We start from the raw sequence: 24396 nt of genomic DNA on the forward strand, positions 1-24396 counted from the left end.
GTGAATTATACCAAGGTCTCATGACTTCTACGTCACTACTGTTAGCTTCAGACGGTCTCTGACTGACAAGCTAACAAGCGGTTTTGACAAGCTAGCAAAACTGTAGGCTAATAAATTGTAACATAATTGTAACATAATTTACAATCTACAAGAGTTCGCAAGAGCACTGAAAAAGGTGCTGTAAGACAGACTAGTGAAAGAGTTGTCGTCCGTGTCCAGTGTGATGGTGTTTAATGTCCCTGACAACCACTGTAGCCTCATTTAGCCACTAGTTAGCAACCGCCTTTTTAAGGACACGTAAAAACTCCAAAATTCACAAGTGTGAGTATTTACTAATGTATTTTATGTCGTAGAACAAAATGCAAACATCACTTAAGCTTTTGTTAACCACAGACCTTATTTCAGGCATCTAATCAAAAACCCATTCAAAATCCTCATTGAGTTTGAGAGGATAGAACCCATGGCACTAAAATGCTAACTTACTTCGGGGTTTAAGGACTCATTCCTGTGGCGCCCTAAATGCAAGGTCGCTAGCTAACTAGCCTGCTGCTAAATGAGTTAAACAACCATCAATACACAGTGAAGTAAAGCACATTGCTGCATCCCTGGATGAGTGACAACTTTGTTTGGCTCATTTTCTGTAACATTAACCAGTGTAGCATAAAAGCATGGTGAAATTATCAAGCTAGCTAACTTTTCCGATAGTTAGCTAGGTTTTAGGCTTAACTGGTGACAGAAAATGAGCCATGGGACAGTGGACATGTGGCTAGAGGCACCGCTGGATCTTTCAATCTTTACTCCTTGCCACTACAAGACTACTTTGCTGTGAACAGCAGCTGCAAAGACAGACTGGTTGCTAGCTAATTAATTAATTAGTTAATTAGCCACTAAACAATATCAACGCAGTTATCAATTCTGTTGAAGTGGGACCAATTTCATCTAAAGTAAGTTGGAAAGACGATCACTGTCCCACCAGTAGAGGCTGACGTGTGGTGGCAGCTGCTGTGCACTCCAATACAAGTCTGTATTTTTGACAATACTGAAATTAATTCGTCTGGAGATCTAAATATCCATAATAACGGTAATACTACCTGTGTTGTGTCTAATAGAAGAAAAAATGACATAATGTTTAAGATATGAGACATAAGGATGATGGGCTGGATCATAACACAAGGGTATGGGATCATGTGTTTGAATGTGTAGTGTTAATCATTCATGTCGATCAAGTAATGATATGGCATGACCTACCATATCATTGGGGGAGGGCAGGAGGGTTCCTATCCAAACAGGGTCAGAGTTGATGTTAATTCCCACCACTCACCGGCTCTCTGGGGATGAATCTGAGATGACATCACATTGATTCTCTGGTCTCACAGCCTCTGTGTCAGAGTCATAGGACGTCAGTCACCTGACCTCAAAGGGTGAAGTCATAATGACCAGTGTCAAACGTTGACCCACTGTCATTTCCACAAACATCACACCCGCGTCCCAAACATTGATGGTTGTTTTAGTGGATAATAAGAGGCCACCTGTGATCCCAGTTCGCTAAAACATTGTAGAGAACAATTAATAGACACAGTATCAAAGGAGTCATTTAATTGTTCATTTAAGGTGCATGCTGGTAGTCAGTGTGAGCTGAGCTAATCATGCATCATTTCAAACAAAACCTTTTAAAAAAATGATTTGCTACAAGGGGAGTCCAAGCATTTGTGAGGCCTTGATATAATTGATATTAATGTGAGGATTGTGCTGCATTATTTGCAATTAGGACGTTTTGGCTATGCTGCGTTATCCTCTAAGCTCAACCGCTGCAGGAATTCAATTTTGTCACGAGTGAAGAAATTCACAGATATGATCTATATGAAAACAAATAATTATATGATATGCCTATCTGGATTTGAAAACACTCACAGGAGTGTTACTCGAGCAAGCGAAGTGAAAAAGACTGAAAAATAGATGAAAAGATGTTGCCTTTTATCTCATGATGATGATGATTCACAGGCTATAGCTCTGAGCACTGCAAGCCTCACCAGCAAGAATTATTCATTTGCTCCCTGCCTTCTCTTCCTCACACAACAGGATGAAATCGTCATCTTTGCCTCTTCGAGGATGCGGGAGCAAATAAGTTAGAAACTTTAACAATCATTACAAAAATGACAGTCTCCGTCTCTATGGGAGTCTCAGGGCCACCGGGTGTGATTATTTTTAGGTTTGATTTGCTCATGATTACTGGATAATTATGCTGTCATCTTGACATAGCAAGCTCGCGTTTTCTTGAGATCAGAAAAATAAAGACTGTCTGCTTGTGGTCATATGAAAAAAACATGTGTAATCATCATCTATTCTCAGCAGGTGGAAGGAAGTTTTTGCCACAAAAAAAGTGACCGTGACTCCCAACCATTGAGGCTTTTCACGTATACTGGATGTTTAAAGCCAATATAGATATCGATATTTAAGATTTAAGGCCACAGTATTTGCTCAGTGGGACAATCAGTCCCTTCAAGTAATGGTGTAGTGTTTTTCCCTGTCTCTCTCAGCATTAGGCAGGTTTCAACAAGATCTCCAACCTAAATGACAAAATAAATTTCTGGAGGAGGACAGTCTAAAACGTAAATGTGAGTCGTATTTTGCTGCATGTACAAACACCTTATATTGATGCTTTTAAGGGGAGACCAGTCTGTGGGTTCCCATTTAACTGTCAAGTGAATTTTAAGCCAACTTTTGAATGTAGTACAAAATAAAAGTGAATTAAGGGGTCTTTCCATCTAATCATTTGGAGTGAAAAGACAACTACAGCGTAGTTTCATCAGAAGTTGGTGCTATAAGTGACACACAGTTGTAATCTGCAATAGAACAAGTAGAGGTTGCAACCCGGAACCAAAACTAGTGGCCTTGGCTATCCATTAAAAATGGAAAGGACTCAAAACTAATCACGAAAAGTGTTTTTGCCCAAATTCCCTTGTCGTATCAGTGAAACAATACAGTGTTGTGAGTCCAAGAGAAACCAAAAGCCCATGCTTTTGCTAAAATGTTAGATTAGTGGGCACCCGGTTGGTACAGAATGAAAACATACACCCACCACTGCAGCGTGTAGCTTTAATCCGTAGCTCCAGTGTTTCTAGCTCAATAAATCCCAACTGGCAGCATTCCTTGCAAGTCACACTGGTGACTCCTACTGGTCGGTCGGGACGTCTGTATTAAAATCTGCAGGAGATGCTTTGAACCTCTGCGTGTTCTGCGTCCTACTGGTGAAGCTCTGCGGCGTCGGGTGAAAAGAAACAGCTGGTGGCTCCGTGTGTATAGGAGGAAGCACATGGCCGTCTACAGCCTCCCTAGAAGAGCAGTGGGTGTTAACGCAGCAGGTTCTGCAGTACATGGGGACTTGGCCTTTACAAACGGGGGAAAATGCCTAAAAATAACCAAGAAATAAACAAACATCAGTAGGTAACATGAATAAAGAAGACTGCAGATGCACCCGACACAATCACAATAAAGTGGCCATAGATTAGAAATAGAGACCAGATCTGAATTTTAACATTCTCTATTGAAACAGTAGATTATATAGTCTTTGAAAACATGAACATAATTGATTCATTTGCTCCATGCTGCCCATGTCATGCTGTTACGAGATAAGAACACTGGCTCATATGCTACCCTCCTCATGTGTGATCAGAGGTTTGGCATCGAGTGACTTGCAGATATAGAACCAGGTGTTTGGATAAATTCTTAAATCAGCTGCAGATTACCTCAGAGCTTTACTCTAATGGGTTTCAGTGCATCAAGGCCATACGTTTTAAATCTATGATGATGACTTCAATTTAGCAAGAATCATTTCCTGCAAAAAAAAGCAATGTGTGCATATCAGAGAAAATTGCTTTTCATGTCATAGATTTAAATGCTTAGCATCTTGAAAATTCAATATTTTTCTGTATGATCACGACTGGTCACATTATATTTCAGTTCCTTTGCTCACATCTGACTGAACTTTCAAATCTTTCTTTTTTCAAGCATTTAGTGCACTGCCTCACATCAATCCTATCCCGCTGAGAAACCAAATTCAGTAATCATAGAAATGGGTTCCTCTGGTGAAAGACACATAATAAGAGGGGGTGAATTAGTATTGTAGGAAGGATGCAGTTAAACAAGCATTATGCAGCTCAAACTCAATGATATTTGGAGAGCTATTCCAAGAGCCCATCAGTCTTGGCCAGATGTTGGAGGCTGATAAGAGACTCTGCTCTCAAGGAGCTCTTCTTTATTCTGTCAGTGCCTCTTCCCATGAAAGAGACTCCGGGAAGGCAATGGCCTAAGGAGATAGAGAAGCACTTGCCATTGTGGTAGAGTGTCACACAGATGTAAAGAAACAACAAATCTAGTTGAATAAAACATTCTGTGCAAACACTGTACAGTATGGAAATCACATTTGGTTAACAAAGTGTAAAAAAAGAAAAAAAAATCTCCAGTGGGATATAACTCGGGGTATGTCAAGTGGCAGAACACTGTGATGGAAAAGACGAGGAATCGCTGTGAACTCCCCGTGAGGAAAATGGAAACGCATCATGTGGCATAAGATAAATGACGTGACATGGTGCAAGGGATGAGGAAAAAGTGCCTACCCCAATTTCACTATTTGAATGCCACTGCGTGCTGCGTCACAAACCCATCACGCGCTTTGGCTCCCCAGCAAACACTCTTTGGCCTGAGTGTGACAGAGGCGGTGTTATCAGCTGCACAGGCTGACACACTTCACTCTCTTGCCTCTGGCTTTGCACAGTCAGAACCATGCGACCGCAGCAGTCAGCGCAGCATGGCAGGAAGACATCTTCACCACATGAGGTTTGAGCTACATGGAACAGGCCGTCTGCACGCAGAAGGGTACCCCACACCGACGCAGACAACTACATAGTGGAGACTGGACAAACATGGTCATGCCATGTGCAAAGGCTAAATCACAGGGCATTTCTGCTTCATCATGCTATCAGTGTTGCACTCAAGTGGGCAGTCAGAAGATTACAAATGGTCTAGTGCTTAAATTATTCGTTTATTGCACAATCAGTGGGTCAACAGAAAATCTGAGACACTAATGTGATGATTGATTAAACACTGAAGTAATTTAATAAGCAAAAATTCAAAATAAAATGAAAATAAAGACAGTTTTTAATTTGTCAAAATGCTATAAGTTCTAGTTTTAACTTGCTAATTTTGGCTGTAGAGGGCTGATTTTAGCTTCTAAAAATGCAAAACAAAACTATGGTTTTAGCCTCTAAAATTACTCGGTTAAGCTTCTCCTGTTGAAGTTTTCTTTAAATGATGAAGTTAATATCTTTGGGGGTTTGACCACTCTCCATCCAGCCATTTTCTTCAGCTTTATCCAGCCTAGGCAAAGTATTCCAGGCAACCTTTCCACCAGCAATTTTTTCCAGCTCGTCCTGGCAAACCCGAATGCGTTCCAAGGCCTGACATAATATATAATCCCTCTAGCATGTTCTGATTTGACCTCTGGGCCTTTTACCAGTTGGTCAGCCTGGAACACCTCTAAATGGAGGCACCCAGGAGGCAACCTGATCAGATGCTCGAACAAGCTCAACCGGCCCATTTTGACGTGAAGGAGCAGTGGCACAACTCCAAGTTGCCTCCAGACGCCCCCTGAGATCCTAAGCCTATCTCTAAAGCTGAGCCCACTCAAAACACATTTCTGCTGCTTGTATCCGAGATCTCTTTCTTTAGTCGTTACCCAAAGCGCTTGGCCATAGAGGGTTGGAACGTTGGACTGGTAAATTGAGAGCTTTTCCTTCCGGCTCAGTTCCATCTTCATCACAACAGTCCTGTATCGGTCTACATCACCCCTGATGCCACACCAAACCGCCTGTCCATCTCACGCCCCATTTTATCCTCATTCGTAAACAAGATCCCAAGAGACTTGAACTCCTTTGCTTGGGCCAGCAACTTACTCCCAACCCAGAGGGAACAATCCACCATCCAGCAGAGGACCGTGGCCTCAGACTTAAAGGTGTTGACCCTCATCTCGACCACTTCACACTTGGCTGCAAACCGTTCCAGTGAGTGCTGAAGGTCACGGTTTGATAAAGCCAACAGAACCACATCATATTCAAAGAGCAGAGATGCAATTGTAAGGGCCCCCAAGCTGGACGCTCTACTACCCCCAGCTGCATCTTGAGATCATGTCCATAAAATCACTAGCAGAATCAGTAACAATTAAGGGAAAACCCTGGTCCAAGGCAACACCCAGCAAAAATGTGCTTGAATTTGTACATACAGTTTTCACTTTGGTTATACAAGGACCGGATGACTTGTAGCAATGACCCTGGTCCCTCATATTCCCACGGTACCTGCACTAGAAGTCCTTCCTCAAAGTCCATAACAAATATTTAGACTGAATAGGCGGACTCCCACGACTCCTCCAGGAGTCCTGCCTGGTTTGTTTCAATTATAATTTGGCAAAAATCAATGTGTCTGAGAGCATTTATGAATGGGCATTTTTTGATTGTTCATAGATGATCACTGATGACATGTGATCACTGAACCAGGCAACATATTTGATGAATAGGATAAACACAGAATCTCAGATCCAGTGTGTGGTCATTAAAGACCTGTCTGGCAATATAATTGTTGAACCATATTCTCAAGGTACAAACAGAGCTTCCTATACTATCTATGGCTAAAGGAACATGTTAACACCCACATGCCCACTACTAACTGAATTTCAGATCCCTTCTTTATATCCCAGGCTGTTTTTTCAGCTGAATCTGCACAGTACAGAGTGCACAGCATAAGAAAAAAAACAACAACAAACAGATCATGGCTCTGACTGAGGTTAGGTTTCAGCGACCCAGTCATTTTAGACCAGGGGTTTAATAGCAGAGGCAAGTTGTGGTGGAAAGAATAAAGAAATGAAATGCAGCCAAGAAAATGCTAAAGACAATCCCTCAGCAGCAGCAGCAGCAGTAGCAGCAGTGATAACAACAACAGCAGCCTGTTATTTTCCCTTCCCCCATGGCCTGTGTTGCCATATCCCAGTAATAGGAGATGGGTGTTGCTCACTGCCTGCGTGCCTAATTGAGAGGAAAACAAACTGGTTGCTACAGATAATGGGAAAGGTGAGGCAAAATACCATTAATAGTCAGTGATCCTTTTAAATAATTAACAGTGTCCACTGTGTCACGTTAACAGCACTGTTCCTGTGATTGATGTTCCAGCTATTATGGGTGTTAAGATAAACCTGCTAATGCAAAGAGAAATCAATCTTACATATTATAATGTATGATAGATGTTCTCTGTGAGTAAATACTACAGTTTAGGGTGATTTAACAACACAGCTACATAAGGTTTTTATGTAGGCTTAACAGCAAACATGACGAGCAGCACTAAATGTACATGTTCATAAAGTGTGCAAATTATGATAACCACAGGCATATTAGTGATGCTATGAAAATATTTATCTTTATATAACAGACATACAGGTTTGGGCACATTTAGAGCATGTTATTAGTAGTCCCTTATGCTTTGATTTCAACATACAGGGATGCATGAAAGCTGCATTCAAGGTCAAGCATTTCATAGGAGCAACACAGGAGCCAGTGATTAATGATAAACATTGTGTATATAGTCTGTGCTGTACTTCTTAATAATGCACTCCACATCTCTTCTGTGGTTAGAATGAAACATTCAGTAGCTATAGGAGTATGAATATTGCATGCTATTAATGGATCAAAGAATCAAGAGGTCAGCCGGCGATGTATGCTTTTTATTATGTCTGTGCTGGTATGTCTGTGTGTCTGTCTGCATGTGTGTTCCAGTGCTGTTTGTCAGGAGGGAGGCTCCTTCTGTTTGTTCGTCCCTCACAGACTGTAATGCTTCACTTATCCCATTGTTAGCCCGTTCTACTGTACCTGCAATTAAATTTCCAAAGTCAGAGGAGCTTAACTAATTACTCCCAGCAAAATGCCCCTTCTTTCCAATGCAAATAACACCGCAATGTGCTCTAATAGTGCAGGAAGCCATAACTTGGGCTTGGTGAATCTCTGACTGTCAATCAATACGAAATTGGATTTGCAACATAATGTTATGTCAGCTATTTCTGCGCATTCATTTGACAGATAAAACTGTAATCTAGCTAATGCAACGCTCTCAACAGAATAGTTTAGCAGTGCAAGTTGAAATGAAGCCACTTTTTCCTTTTCTTGCCTGACTGAACAGAAACCCCAACAAGTCTCAACTGCAACATTTCTCATGTATGATACTGACGAGTGCTTGACAAGGCCAGGACTATGGCAGCTCGTCTGCACGCCAATGAGAATGAAGCATTTTTCAAATACAAATCACCCTGGAAACATCACCTTGGAATATGAAGTTTAATGGAAATTTTCTCCCTTTTGATGCCTATTTGCATATCCTCATGTAGTGTGCTGTCAGTGGCAGCAGCGGGTGGCGGTGGAGCGCAGAGACGATTCACTGTTTGCTCAGTTCCGTAGACAACCACTGTTATAATTATATTAGGACATCTGCAAGGCCACCGCCGGCCTATAAACATCACCTGCAGACCTTCAAAACCATCTCTGCACGCTTGTGTGACTCTGTAAAATACTCTTGCAAAAGTTGGAGTCATCTCATCGAGCTTTCCATCAGCAGTGACCCATAGGCAGTATAATAGTGTGGAAGATAAAAGAAAATAGGCAACCAAAACAGCAACAAAAGCCATAAAACATCCACTATGGGCATTATTCTCTCCATCAGTGTTACCCTGAGCACATGTTATATAGTACAAGTCACTTACTCTTTGCATTAACATTTTATGTAAAGATAGATCAGCCGTGGGTGATACAGGTGAGTGGAAGAGCTGATGATAATGGTCCTATTGACAAAACATGAAACAAACTGGCCGCAAAGTGCTTAAAGGAGCAAATAAAAGTCAGAAGCAACATATTGCAGCAGGTTAAAGCAGTGTAGTGTGAATGGCATAAGGGTTGCCTCACCGCATACGTTGTTTGAATTATATATTAAGTCGGGCTGCAGATGCACAGGAGTGCATTATTTACTGATGCCAGCAGAAGAGACGCAGATGCGCCACTGTATGCCTCAAACATACAGTATACACCTGACAGCTTGAGGGGTTATTCTATGAGCACTTTAGTCACTTCAAGTGTTTATAAGGATTAAGGATACTGTTTGCAGTTGAACTGATAACCACAGAGCTGTGGCCTGTGATGCATGCTGGGGTTTGTGGTTTTTATTGAGATGAAATACTAAACTGTTAAATTAAAAATAGCTGAAATAAAACTTAAAATAATCATCCTAAAACGGATTTGTGCTAAAAGATTTTTTTTTTGACAGCATTTCCGTTTTATTTTTAACATTCTGTGTCTGGGACATTTTTTATGACATCCTGTAGTTTATCACATTTCTCACGTCTCTTTTCCCGAACACCGTATTCCTCTCAGAGTCATTAAATTTTTACATATTTTTCTCTTTTTCTTCTAGAGGTAAAGTGCACTAGATGTGTCATCCGTGTGATCCAATTCATTCTGACAGAAGCCTTTATTGCTCGGCCACGTTTGCTCCGCATGTACGTATGTCCTTGCAAAATAACCCTTATTCATTTCCATTTATTTTGACCAGCGGTGGGGCTGAGGCAACACTCGCAATAAAAAAGCTCATTTATCTGACATGAAAGCTGATGATTACTAAAGACAGCTAGAGTGGTGACAACAAAGGCAGAGGAAATCCAGAGAAGATAGAGTTGGATTGATCTGGCTCAGAGCAAACAAATGGCCCTGTCACAGAGGAGAATAGTTATACTTTATCCTCTATTGCCCATCTAGTAAGCCCAGAATTTGTTTAATGTTATGTAGAAATAAAGCACCCTATTGAGCATAAACCTATTATGACAAATTCCCTAAGTTCTTAAACGGTCTGGACAGGTGGGAGCTGTGCAAGCCCACAGACAGGTCAGTCCACCTCAGTGTGGGTGTTCTGCTTTATAAGGTCTTTCCAAGAACATCATCTGAACTATCACAAATTGCTTTGAGCTGTAAGATTCATCACTGTCAGACCTTCTTTTTTGCCACACTTCTATAGGTCACAATGAGCCCCCTAAAACATGAATTTTCTGAGAATATGGTACACTTATTTTAAAACCTTTTCACCTGACATTTTCAAAGGTTAAGCTCCCTGAAAAGGTCAAGCTAATTAAATAATTTCTTCTCAAAGAGAAAAAATATCAGTTAATTACTGTGAAGACATGTCTCACAAATATAAGATCATCATTTAGAGGCAGTTTAGAGGAGGCAAAGATAGCTTATCAGATTAAAGATAAAGCAGTAGAGGAAAGGAATGCTATAGATAATAAACAGTGTTTTTTTACAGTTTAACTATGAATACTAGAAATTTAATTTGATGAAACGGTCTTTTATATCATTTTAACAACTATAATTTGAAGATCCATAACTTACTGAAAAAACAGCCATGTCCAAAAGCTTTACCATCATAACTGGGCATGCCAGGCTCATCAAGCTTTGGATTACAACACATGTTGTAGCTGTGTGGGCAGAGCTGTAGTTAGACTGATACTCTGTGTATCCAACGTTTGGATGGTGCTTTTTTCTTTTTACTGTCCCCAACATCAAACGTGCAAGAGCAAAAATAAGCCAAATGTTTTTCTGCTCTTACTCCTTCCCTGAAAGAGTCACGGCGAGCTCCAAAGCAAACTGTGGTATAAACTGGGCCGCTGATGGAGCACCATTAAACTATAACATTTGGTTATGCAGAGACAGAGACAGAGCATCTGTCATTCATTAATTTCCTAAGAAACTGAGGGCTCTATATCTTCGAACAACAGTAATTTAAGTTTAGAGTGTAACATAGAACGTAAGAACAAACCTGAAAGCTGTAAATGTTAGCATGTCAAGCTAACTAGCTTAACCCTCCTGTTATGTTGCGTGTCAAATTGACCCATTTCAAAGCACAAAAATAATTTTAAAAGTATTTTTTTGGGTTGAAACTTCTTCTGCTTGGCTTAATAAGTGTTACATATACAATTAAAATGGTTTATTTCACGTATTTGCAAAAATTTTAAATTGTAAAATTATATATTTTTTTAAATCAATGTCATGTAAAACCATTGAATTTTACATGTAGGTATTTACAATATACATAAAAAAGTTTTAACGTGCATTTTTTTATTAAAAAAACAAGTTAATTATCCTCATTGAACCATGATCTGTGAGAGGTAAAGAACACCATTGCACTAAATGTTGATTGAAATGGTCAGTAATGTAGTTATTAATGAAATATAAATAATGGTTATTGGAATTTTTTGGTTTCTGACACTTTTGGATAATTAAACATGCTCCAACTGACCCACAAACATTATTGCTGTTCCTGAGAAACAAACATAACAGGAGGGTTAATAACGACCAAGAAAACCCAGCATTACTTCCAAGGCCAAGTCCATTGCATACTTTATTAGTTTTTGGGGTTACAGGCTATGTTAAAATGTCATGCTCACAATAGTTCATACACTATTTCACCACTGTGAGGAGGCCATTCCTGGATGCTGCTACATCATAGTGTAGGCTAACGTTAGCAGCTGTGTATTTGGGGAATTTTGCACACAAAAAATCAACTGCAGTAGAATTATAAAGAATTTATAGTGGTACATCTGTCATCGAACAGTATGTATAAGGGTTATACCAAATATCATTTACTGAACAACTGACTACTAATTGAAACTTCAAATGTCTGCGGCCAATTTATATGATGCCATCACCCTAAAAAAAAAAAAGAACAAAATCCTTTGCTTTATTGCTGCAGACCATCTCGTCAATACAGGTGGGTGCATTCCTTTGTGTGCAGCAAACAGTTTTTTGGACTGTGGTAAAAATGTTGTTTTTGAAAGGCTAAATGCCAAATATGGATTGAAGCAAAATATTTTGTTCGATAAAAACATGATGCTATTTTGAGAGTGATTAGATCTATTTCTTTTTTCAATAAACTTTGACTTTAGGTCTTACAATGCTCTGGAGTAATTGGAAATGTTTGTATCACAGAAGTTGGAAACAATACCACGCAACCACCACAGGCAAATACAAATCTTTATCTTCACTGTGCAACTGTGCAGAGATACTGGGTTTAAACAGAATGGATAGACAGAGCAAATTATTTTAAAAAGCTGTGCATTTGAATGTTTATTTAGAACTGAAATGTCAAGCTTCAAAACTATTCGATACAGCCTGAGTATAGCTGCTGTCTTACAGCTTGCAACAATAACTTGACCTTGACTTAACTTGGATGGTCTGTTTAAATACCAGTAGCACAACATCTCTGGCTTCCAGATACTGCATATGACTCGTACAGCTCCAGAGGATCTAACTGAAGCGGTAAGATCTTATATAATAATCACATCACTGATAAAACGCCCCCACAATGCAGTGAAGTGACAGGTTCAAGAGGTGCGTACAGCTGATTGCTCAGATATTAGTCATTAGTTCCTGACAAACTGAAAAAAAATCTCATCACATGTAGCAATGTGCCCTTGTGTCCTCTACACAGACACAAACAAACCCCACTAATCATAGCCTACGAGCTCCAGGTCACACTGGAACTTCCCCCTCCAACTCACACACATGCGGAATTATTACAGCAAATTGGTCTATATTAATGTTGTTTCTGTCTTGGTCAATCAGCAGGAGCGCAAGACTTGTGCCTATGCAGCTTCTGCTTAATTTAACTCAAATTTGTGATTTGCAGAGCTGGGGCCAGTGTTGCTGTCTGGACATGAGCAACACTGGCCAGCTGCAGATATAGTGATTTACAAGGATCCGCATGTACGGACATCATCTTGATATTTTCACCAAGACATTATGTCCGGGCCTTTGCATAAAAGAATGCATTAGTGTGATTAGGATCAGTGCAGGAGTGATAATGCCGGGTGCAGCCTATGTGATTTCAGATTTGACACAGCGGGTTACGATATAAGACTGTATCCTATCAGACAGGATGGAATGGACAGACGAGAGCGGTGGACTAATGCAGAGTGACACTCGCTCTCTCAGCGACTCCCCTAATGGCCCTCAGATAGACGTGCAAAGCTGGGTGGCGTGAAGGACACAGGGTTACAGGTTTATTCAACCACTTCTCTATCTAGTCACACGTATTCCACTATTGCAGTGTTCACATTTAGATAGTTATACAAGATCATTTTAAATAAACCCATTCTTCATGTAGCTGAGGGCGAAGTTTGTACTTTTATCTTTCCTTGTTTGGTGTGTGAGAATTTGGACCGTTAGGGTTTTGAATGAGAAAGAAAAAAAACCTCAGTGTGATATTTTGAGCATTTCAGAGAGAGAGAGAAAAAACCCCACAACAAAACAAAACAAAACACTGAACAACAGTACATAACTGTAATAAAAGTGCAAGTAGGTGTTTAGCCAAGTGACAGTATTCATTTGTCACCTTGCAGACTGCTGGTGGTTGAGTATGTGGAGCACAGGAGTAGAGGTTGTGTGTGGTTGCCGATGGCAGGGATGGACAAAAACACTGCTCTGCAGGAGAACTCAGTGATTGGAAATAAAGAATCGGATGCTTTTAGCAGTGGCCCTGACCTGCAGCCGTCCATAGTAAACGTGGGATTAGTTTATGATTTTACAATTCATTAAATTCTGTCACTGAATGATTGTATCACATATTAACATAATATGACTGCATGCACTGTAAGCAGTATGCCTCTCGTGGACTTGTTTATGTTTATCTAGCTTTATTAGTTATCATGCTGCATCTACGTCAAGGGGCAAACAGGCAGCGTCACTGAGAGACTTCATCTGCCTCTCTGTACATTATTAAGACATTATATAATCTGCCCATGCAGTGGCCCTGAGCACCATCGAGGCTGCTGTTGCAACTTCAGAGTGGGCACCTGCCTGCAGAAAATGTCCTGAAACTGAAAGCAGACAGTTTCTGCTCAGCTTAGCCTTCTGATGTTGTCGGGAGACACTGGGAAGGCTGCAGGCTGACTGAACGCTAGCTGTACTCTGTGAAGACATTCATGTTTACGTGTTGTAGTAAGTTTTCTGAAGAAATAAACAAGGATTTGCACCAGCTGTGTACTTCTTCCTACTTAGCCTTTCAATATTTATCTTACTTTATACAATACGTTTTCTACTTTATCAGGAAATGGGTTTTCTGTGTATTCCCACTATGCAGTGAAACACTTCGGCACATCACTCCTGCCATAAAGGAGTACAGACTCAGCTGAGATATGATGACAGCACATCTCTTTTAAAAAAAGTCCTTTTCAGACAGTTAAATATAACAAGCAATATGGTTACAAAAAACTACACTTGATCAGTACATTTACACTTGGATGTCTTTCTTTGTAATGATGCAAATAACTTCGCTTAGCACTTCAATTAACAATAACATTTAGCTGCTTCAGATCCAGGGTCTTTGCGCTGTGCATGCATTCCTACTGTCACACTGTTATGGTTTTCTGAGAAAACCTTTTTCTTACCTGTGTCGACCAAAATGAATTGCAGTCACTCATGTCAACCAAGGCTGTGCACTTTGTATTAATTCTATGATCCAGCTTTGTGAGCAAGGACTGTAAAATGTGTGGATTCTTTCACCTCGTCCTGACTTAGCTTTTCTTTTTCCTTTGCTATAAATACACAGCTTGCCACGGGAAATATGTCTATCTGGATGAAATCTGAAACAGGTAGAGCAGAATATGCCGTACTGCCTCTCAGTCACAGAGTTGGACCACAGCATGAATACAGTATTTACAGTATGGAACTATATCACGTTGCACGGGAAAGCCTGAAATGGATTTTAAATAAAGGTGTGCATACTATAGGCACAGGAGAAGTATCAGTCAAAGGGATTTAAATGGATTGGACGGATGGAAGGACAGATGCATACAGTATAGGGCTGGGCGGTGTATTGGTATTATGAATTATACCGATATATTTTAGAAAGAAATATGAAGTTGAGATCATACCTCCACACCGATAATAATAATAATGATAATAATAATAATAATAATAATAATAATAATAATATCTGATGTTGCCTTAATTTATGGTCGATATTTGTCGCCCTGCCCCTTGCGTGTGTACGTAGACTTCTGCCACACACAATGACGCAACACAACAAACTTTAAAAAAAACAAAACAGCAGACCCTGTGCCGGTTGATAAAGAGCAAGAGCTAGTTCCTAAGAAAATAAACATAACAGTTCTGTAATTTCAAGGTATTTCGGATTTCGGATTGCAGATGAAGAGCAACAAGACGTTGTTTGCAAAACATGCAGCAAGCAAATTGCTTCAAAAAGGTGGAAGGTGTTGAATTTCATAGTCCTTAAATAAAAAAGGTTGATCATGATTCGTAGTAAAATTGAATTAAAATTTAACACTTTGCACGTTTTGTTTAAACTACCAATATATATTGTATATCACCATTAGTCCTAAAAATACCGGGATATGAGTTTTGGTTCATATCGCCCAGCCCTATCACAGTATGTATTAGACAATTGAATGTGTCACATTTTGTACAAGCTATAGCTATAGTAAAAAGTTTACTTCCCCAGCGGAAAGAGTAGAAGAATAAAGTAGCAGAAAATGGAAATAGTCAAGTAAAGGACCTCAAAAATCTACTTGAGTACAGTACTGAGTGTTTTATTGGCCCATTTACACAAAAAGCTACTTGAAAGCTGTCAGTGGCTGAGGGGCTGTATGAAACAGTGAGTTTCTATCAGGTCTGTAGCCTCTATAGGCCCAACAAATCCTACCAACACAGTACATTCACTAATGTGTTTCTATTTGCTGTTGAAATGTTGCTGTCGTTTACTGGGTCTACAAAGCTAATAAGTAATATAAATTGTATAAATAGTCGGCCCTGCCTCCAGTTGTTCCTACAGAATGTTTTGTCTAAAAAATGAACCTGCATTATAATAAAGGCTTTACTCTCATGTGGTAACTTGTCAGGCAGCTACAATAATTGCTAATGGGATTTTCACTGAGCACTAAAGGCAGAGTCAGAACACCAATGTACTATAAAATGATTTATTTCTACATGGGCCCCAATTGCAACACCTTTGTTATTCCAGAAAATTAACTTAGCACAAACTGTACGATACAAGCCACCCACAGCTGTGCCCTGAAATAGTATACACCTCTAAACGACCAGATTTAAGGCTATTAAATGAATAGGTACAGTTACTGTTTCTGTTTAACACGGGGATAAAGACAAATTCTTGTGTTTTTAATTGAACTACTGAGTCATGTTTAAAATAAACACAGTGGAGTTTGTCCATATTTTAAAAAAGAGACAAATGTTGTCATCTGAATATAGATACTATAATATGCACACAGTGGGATGGCATGAAACAAAGCACATTATGTTTGCATAATGGCAGGCAAAATCTGTCACAATATAGGCACGATGTTTAAAACGTAAAACATTAATTTCTCTCACACAAGATTGCATACAAGAATAATGCATGCAAGTATGGCAGTATAAAGCACACAGGGCTTAATATGTTATTTAATACATTGTTGAAATAGTGTTACATGGTTTCCATTGATAAATCAATGAAGCCATGGTGAAGATAAGATAAGATAGATCTTTATTAATCCCAAAGGAAATTCTGGTTCCAGATGCTCCAAAGCCTAACCTAAATCAATCAGAATATATGATAATATAGGAAAAACAATTAACAAAATAGGTAGCAATAACAATTAATTATATAAATATAATGACATAAAAATTAAAAAAAAGTGTCTGAGGAGTAAAATGAGTAAAGTGCAGATGACATGGCAGGATGTAATATACATATATATTGGTCATGATAATGAACTTAATATAGTCTGTTGTGTTGAAAATTGTACTGCACATGATGATAATATTAGTCTGTCTGATATGTTAGCTTTCCTCTCTGCATAAAGGGGAGGAGTTATACAGTTTCAAGATTTGGTAACAATTGTGGTTTGGGTTTAAATAAAGACACTGGGTTCCCCCAAAAAACACCCCACAGGTCGTTTGTACAGGCAGCAAAAAACTACCCATATTCACGTGATAGACTGTCCTCCCCTGTCCTTATTAGCGTCCGTAATAATCATGAATGTTGGCAACGTGGAGTATAAAACACAGAATTTACACCAAGGGTGGCGGATAGGTCAAACAGACATCAGACTTTCACCCAGGAGATGGGGTTCATGTCCCATGTGAAAATAAAAGTGAATTATGTGATTTAAACATCACTGAACTTCCGTGGCTCACGTTTTGCACATCACGTTTTGAACAAACTATGTCACTACCTGTAGCCACGTCGTCCTCATAACTACTTTGATTCCAGCATTTACGTACCTTTTTTTTTTACTGTTTAAACTGTCTTTTATAACGCCTTACCAGGACGTTTTTTGCCCTAAACCTAGGTCAGTGGTTTTGTAGCCTAAATTCAATGAAACTGTAGTCTTTTCTTTTTTACAACCATGAACCGTACGTTAATGTAAAAACAGGTGTGTACATTTTTTGAATGCTCCACTGTGTACGAAGAACATGGAAATGCTCATATTGGTGGTATTCAACCTATTTTGTCGTTTAGTTTGGAGATCTTGCTGGGAAGCTTTACCTGCATGGTAGAAAATAATAAACACATGGTTAGGGTTATGGAACAAATGGGGTAATGCTTAAAAAACAAACATGTCGATTGGAAGTTGGAAATCGAGATGTTTCGTTAAAGTTGAAATTTAGTCATCTGACATCACAAGCTAACATGAAGATGGGGGACCTGGAACGGAAGCAAGGCTATCGGTGCTTACAACAGCAACAGAGCTAACAGTGGTAATGAGGGGTTAACTCACAATCACCAGGGCGATGTAGCGGAAAATGTCATATCCTGCCTGAGCAGGGAGGCAAACCCGGAAGTGCTTTAAGCCTAGTTGCAGAAGCATTTTGGTCCTATCTATCTCAATAGAAAATTAGTCAACTTCTCACTTGATTTATTAGAAAATCATATCTTTGTCAGAAAATAACATCATGACAACACTATGGTCTCAATCACTAGTAAAATACATTCTTCAAAACAATATGATGTTAATTGTGTAAATACAGGCCCAATTTCGAAGAAAATAGATGATAAAGAATCGGCTAACAAGGCGAGCCGTCATCAGGATAGAAGAAAAGCAATCCATAGCACTTCCTACATCTAAACAATTGTGAACTTATTTGTCGTTGTCCATTTGTTGTTGTTTATTTTAACATTTTGTTCATTTAAAAATGTCTTGTTCAGCATTTGGTTGTACCAATAGACACTCCAAGGAGTTGCAGTTCATTTTTTCAGGTAAGTAACGTTTTGTTTTGTTTTTTGCTAGCCAAAATTAACATCCCAGTTAATGTACACCTGAATTAGCAGCGACTTTGAGGCCAAGTGCAATCAGGTTGCCACAGCCAGTGGGACATGGACATGAAGGGAGGGAGATATAGGGAGACTAAGGAAACAAATATTCAAGAAAATCTTTACATTGCAAATATTTGTTTACTGCCATATTCTAATTCTGAATGTTGTGTACAAAACTTTTAAATAACCACAAATTAGAAATCATGTACAGCATACAAATCTGTTTTGTATAAGCCAATATTGGCTGTTTTTATGTATTTATTTAGACCATTAAACAAACAATTACAACCCTAATTAAAGTTGTAAGCTCACACAGCCTCATCATTTATTTGGCCAACAGGTGAAAATGTATCTTCTGGTCACATAATCCAATCAGCCCTGGACAAGCATGCTCGTGTAATATACAGACTAATCTTAGTTTGTGCTCTTTCCATAAAAAAGATCCATGTCTATGAATTTTACATGAACCTTTGGATGACAATTGGCAGTGTGCACACTCACCATCAGGCCTGCATTCCCCCTGAGGTTTCACACTGTTTAAACTGTGTCCAGTTGGGCCTTGGCGTCTTAAAGATATCACAGTTCATTGACATGACCGTGTCTGAAGCGAACAGCATTCATTCCCTGGGCACTGATCCCTCTTCCCGCAACACTCCTCAGTGTGTTATGCTCTGTTTGGGTTTGTCACCCAAAGCTGCTGTGAACAAGGTGAATGAGTAAAGACAAGGCAATAGCAGAGAGCCATTCCAGCCTGGAATACAGATTACACTGGGCTTTGAGTCAAGGAAATGTTGAAATCACATTTAATTTTTTGCAATAAAGAGAGCCTCATCACTATTCTTACTACTCTCCTATTATAATATGTCCTGTTACATAAACATAGTGTGACTGAAGGAGAAAGGGCCAGTTTGTTTACAGCAGGGCTTTTGTTTTTTTCCATGATTTCTGATGTTTGAAGGACCCAAGGGCAAACTTTTACATTATCATTAGCTGAGAAATGTGTGTTAAAATTGTCTTCCCTTTCTGGCAGCTTTGTCCTTCTATGTCTGGATTTTTGCCATTTTTTTTGTTCTGTTTTTTCTATGACGACTCCTTCGTTCCTGATTAGGCAGAAGTAGTAATTTGGCATAGTGAGCAAACCGGTGCCGGTTATTGTTGAACTTCACTATTGTGTCTGTTTATCTTGCAGAAACAAATGTTTCTGCAAAGGTTTCTGTAAAAGTTTCTGGTCATGTTGTAGAAAGCAATGCGGTCTTAAAATACTGGTGTTGCACTATTCTGCAGAATTAGAGACCTTGCAGACTTAAGCCTGCATGCAGAGAGATAAGATTGAATGATCAGAGTCTCCTCGTGGTGTATAAAAGTGGTCCAAACAAACAACAAAAGAAGCATTTTATTGTTTGTTGTTGCTGTGTTTTGTTTGTTTCTGTAGTTTTTTACTTTATAACATGTGCACATTTATGCTGCAATCTCAAAGTGCATAGAACTGAACAGTTTCTATATAATTTGCATGCTGCTAGCCAGTGTTAAAACTCCCCTCAGCATTTATATATATAGTAAGCTTAAAGATAGATTTCCCAAACAAAGTAAAAAGTTTCCTGGAGTTTATGGACCTTGGGAGAATTATAACACTGCAACGGCAGTCTTGATTAAAGTAGAGAGACATTGTGTCTTGCAACAACTCAGCATATGCTGGTTACAAGCTGGACATATGGGAGCTTACGGGTGCGTTGTGGATATTGTTTTACATTAGTGGATTTAATGCTGTTATATATAGGACTTAATTAAATATGCTCGCATGGTTAAAGAAATATCCAGCTGTGACAGCTTTATTGCCATTCAGTGGAAAACATATTTAATGGCACCAAATCCCAAAAAAACTTTACTTGAACATCAATTTAAAAATAGAAAAGTAAAAGAAAAGCACAATTTTTATTTATTTATTTTTTTTAATTTATTGTCTGTTATATTCTGCATGCATGCGTAATTCCTACTTTCTTTTGTCACCAATGCCAAAAGAATACTTAGAATACTTTTTTAAAAAAATATTTTAAATATACATAAATATTTTAGTGCATGCATACAAAGATTTACCGAAGTAAAGGCCTTAAGAAAAAAGTGGATGTACTTTACTTGTTTTTTTCCCCCACCTTATACTACTTCGTACTTCTGATGCATTCATATTTTTACTCTATTATCTTTACGAGAATGCTAAAGCTACTAGAGGTGGGGTAAATATCTATACAGCATAGTATCGCAATATTTTACGTGGCAATATTACACCGATTAATGGCCGCCAAGTATTAATATTTAGCATTCCGGGGGAGGAGGACCAGCAGTATTTTCACAGTTTTTTGGTCAGTCTGTGGGTTTGATTCTCATTGTGGAGAAATAAAAAGACTGAAATTAGATTAATAGACTGAGAATTTTCTCTTACTTGACAAAACAATTCTTGATTGAAATTAACTTTGTGGACATAAAATGCAGTTAAACAGTTAAATTGCAATTGTATCCCAATACTCACCATATCGCATAATGCTTAAAATCGCAATAATATTGTATCGTGACTAAAGTATCGGGATTAAATCGTATCGTGGGGCATCTGCTGATTCCCACCTGTAATAATTACTGTTTACAGCTATAGCGTAAACTACCAAACAACATTTAAAGTAGTCAAAAGAAGCTTTGTCTTAACCTGCTACATTAAAATGCTGCTTACAAGCGAAATCACCACTAAAAATAATCCAACATTAAAATAAATGCTGCATAATGGTTGCTTGTTCCCTTGATACTTTAAGTACATTTTTGCTTTTTTGTGTGTTTTTGTGTCCATACATTATATTTCCTCCGCGAGTGTACGGAACATAAAAATCATTGTGCAGTTGTGTGAGTGAAACTCCAGTTGATAAATAGTTTGAAAAAAACAATTAGAGTACAGAGCATGATTTATAGTATTCATTATGCTTAAGTAATTGTATGGCTGAATCAATGAACAGAGAATAAGAAAACTGGTATTTATATTATCCTTTAAAATCTATTCAATGTATAATAATGGAAAATGTGTTTTTCTAAAGACTAAAGAGTTTCTTCACAGAGTGTTTTTGTTTTTCTTCCTCCTACATTACACATTCACTCTGCGTTTGAATGTGGCAGAAATTCTCTTCTGTAAGCAAAGGATTTTGACAGGCGCCATCCACTGAATGTGTTTTGCATCTGGTAAAATGTGGCAAGAAAAAAGCTTTATGGTATATGTGTTTTTGACAACAATGACACAAGCTTTGGAAATGCCCTTTTAACATTAATAACAAAACTGAGCTTTGAATCTGTTGGAATATACAAACAACCCTAGCCATTAAAATGAAAAAATGCATTTAGGAAAATACCAGAAGGCATTTTGATCAGTGATGGAAGAAGCAGCGTAAAATGATGGTGCTTGCTTTGACAAAGCTGTCTTGAACACTTCTGTTTACAGCAGAAGTAACAGCAGATTAGGGTGTTTCTATGTCAAACGCAGCCATTAAACAGACAGTCACTTTTTTTTTTTTTTATCCCTGTCCACAGCTTTTAAACCACTTACCGTACTGTAAGAATTTAGACTTCTCTGTTAAAAGGATTGTCTCTCTAATTCCTGTTTGAAATGGAAAATAGCAACTCTATCAACATAGGAACCAAAATGTGTGGAGCAAATTTACATTTCATGGATGTGAAACATGAAAAATACCAATCACAGTGCTCAGCAGCACACTGTACCTTCCTGCTGGTTATTGCAAGTGTTAAATAAGAATTGTCTGATATGTTGTGTCCTTTAGGCATTTAATATTTTAGTTTTCAAGCGACTAAGAGGCTCAAAGTAGACAGCAGATATGTTGAACGGTGATTAAGACAAAGAGAGGCCATCTCTCATTCTGCCACTACGTGTTGTAGCACAAGTGTGACTAACAGCAGGGCTGAATGTCTTTTGTCAGTAAATGAGAGTTTAATATGTTGCACCATGGAGATGGGACGTAGAGTGTGTGGCCCCTGCTGTTTCCTTCATCAATGGCCTGCCTTGTCACAGACCACACCACATGAGCCCACTCTCATCTTCAGCGGCAGGAGTCTGAAAGAACAGAAACCTGAATCGCTTTCTGATGTTCATTCATCAAGTCTGCTGCACTCAAACTTACCTTAAGGTATAAATCTCAATTAATATTCCCGCAGACGGGAAAGGTCATTTGTCTTTTTTCCATTAAAAGAAAACGACCGTCCTCAAAAAAAAATTAACAACGTGCAATTATTTCCAGCTGTGTTGTGTTTTGTTTTCACAATATTTTGTGGAGAACCAAATTCACTGTGGTCACTTTTATGTTCAGGATGTGAGGCAACAGGGTTAGAACCATACTGTCCTCCTGTTTTGTATGTAAGACTTCAAGCCTGTGGGGTAGCCTGTAAGTCACAGAGACCTAAACTCATTATACTGTAAATGGAAAAGTATGAGACTCATTTGCCATATGTCATCATTGTAGACCAAAATTTTGGCAATGTGAAAGCCATAACTACATCATTTCATGCAAAATGGGGTACACTTTTCCCTAGATGGTTTTCTATAATGATGCCAATTTGACTGACCCATTCTGCTTTTAAAAAAAAAAATCAATAATCAATGGGCATGAGCACAATTAAACAGCTTTTTTAAACAGATGGGGCAAATTTTGTCTCATTCCCCTGTTTTAGAATAAACCTGTGATGCCTTTGTCTTTTTACCTACTTGCACCAGACTTTGATTAAGACTTTGATTAACATCTATGGTATGGTGATAACTGGAAAATGGCTGTGGCCTTTCACATAAATGGCCACACTTCTTGACCTTTTATTCAACTGTCAAAACATTTATTATCAATGGAATTATTACCTCCTTTCGGTTGTAAGCCTCCATCAATCTATCAAGTTTATGTCCATGTCTGAACAGATTGCAAAGAAGCTACAAATTATTATTTTTTTTAAAAACAGAGATCTTCTACCAGCAGTAAAGACTACCTAGTGTATACAATCACCACTGTTTCAAGGTGGTTACCTACATACGTAGGTATGTATCGCAGCTCACGTTTCACAGCACATAAGTACGTATCACGGCTTGCGGTACAATGGTGTGTAAAAGGCTGCAGTTTCTGTGGATTTATGTTGTAAAACTACTGAGCTTAGGTTTAGGACAAAAAACTTACTTGTACTTGTAAGGTGTTTAAACAGTAAAGAAATGTACATAAATGCTGGAAGTGAAGTAGTTACAAGGGTCACGTGACTGCCGCAAGTTACATAAAATCATAAGTTACGTTCAAAAACGTGATTCATGTAACTTAAGTTAAAAATGGTGTGTTTTTGTTTACAAAAGGGATGCAAACCCCGCTCTCCTGGGTGAAAGTCCACCATTTGTTCGACCCATCCATCACCTTTTAAACTTCGCTTGGCTGTCAATCACTACTACGCATTACAGCGGATGGTGAAATACAGAGACATAGCTTGTTTTATTTTTATTTTTCTCCTTAGAAAAATGTTTTTGCAGAAGATTAGGAAGTCACAATGAAGTTGACCTTTGACCTTTGGAATATAAAATGCAATCACTTTATCATTTTATCCAATTAGACCTTTGTGTGATAATTCTTGAGTCATGATACAAGGTTACAGTGATTTTGGCCTTTGACCACCAAAGTCTGATCAATTCACTCTTGAGTCCAAGTGGGCACTTGCCAGATTTGAAGACATTTTCCCTCCAGTGCGTTTGTGACATTTTGGCTCGATGGATGGACAGATAGACAACCTGAACACATAACGCCTCCGGCCACGGCTGTCAGCTGCACGGAGGCCTCAAAAGTTCTGGCACCAGACCTGAGCCTGACGTGTCCTGACACAGTTTTAGGTCTGGGATGTGGTCAGGGTAGTTTTGCTGCACATGGCTCCAGCTTGGGTCAGGTTCAGGGTTAGTTATTTTAAATTTAAAAATGATGCACTCTC

The sequence above is a fragment of the Centropristis striata genome, chromosome 12, assembly GCF_030273125.1.
Source record: "Centropristis striata isolate RG_2023a ecotype Rhode Island chromosome 12, C.striata_1.0, whole genome shotgun sequence".
Taxonomy (NCBI): domain Eukaryota; kingdom Metazoa; phylum Chordata; class Actinopteri; order Perciformes; family Serranidae; genus Centropristis; species Centropristis striata.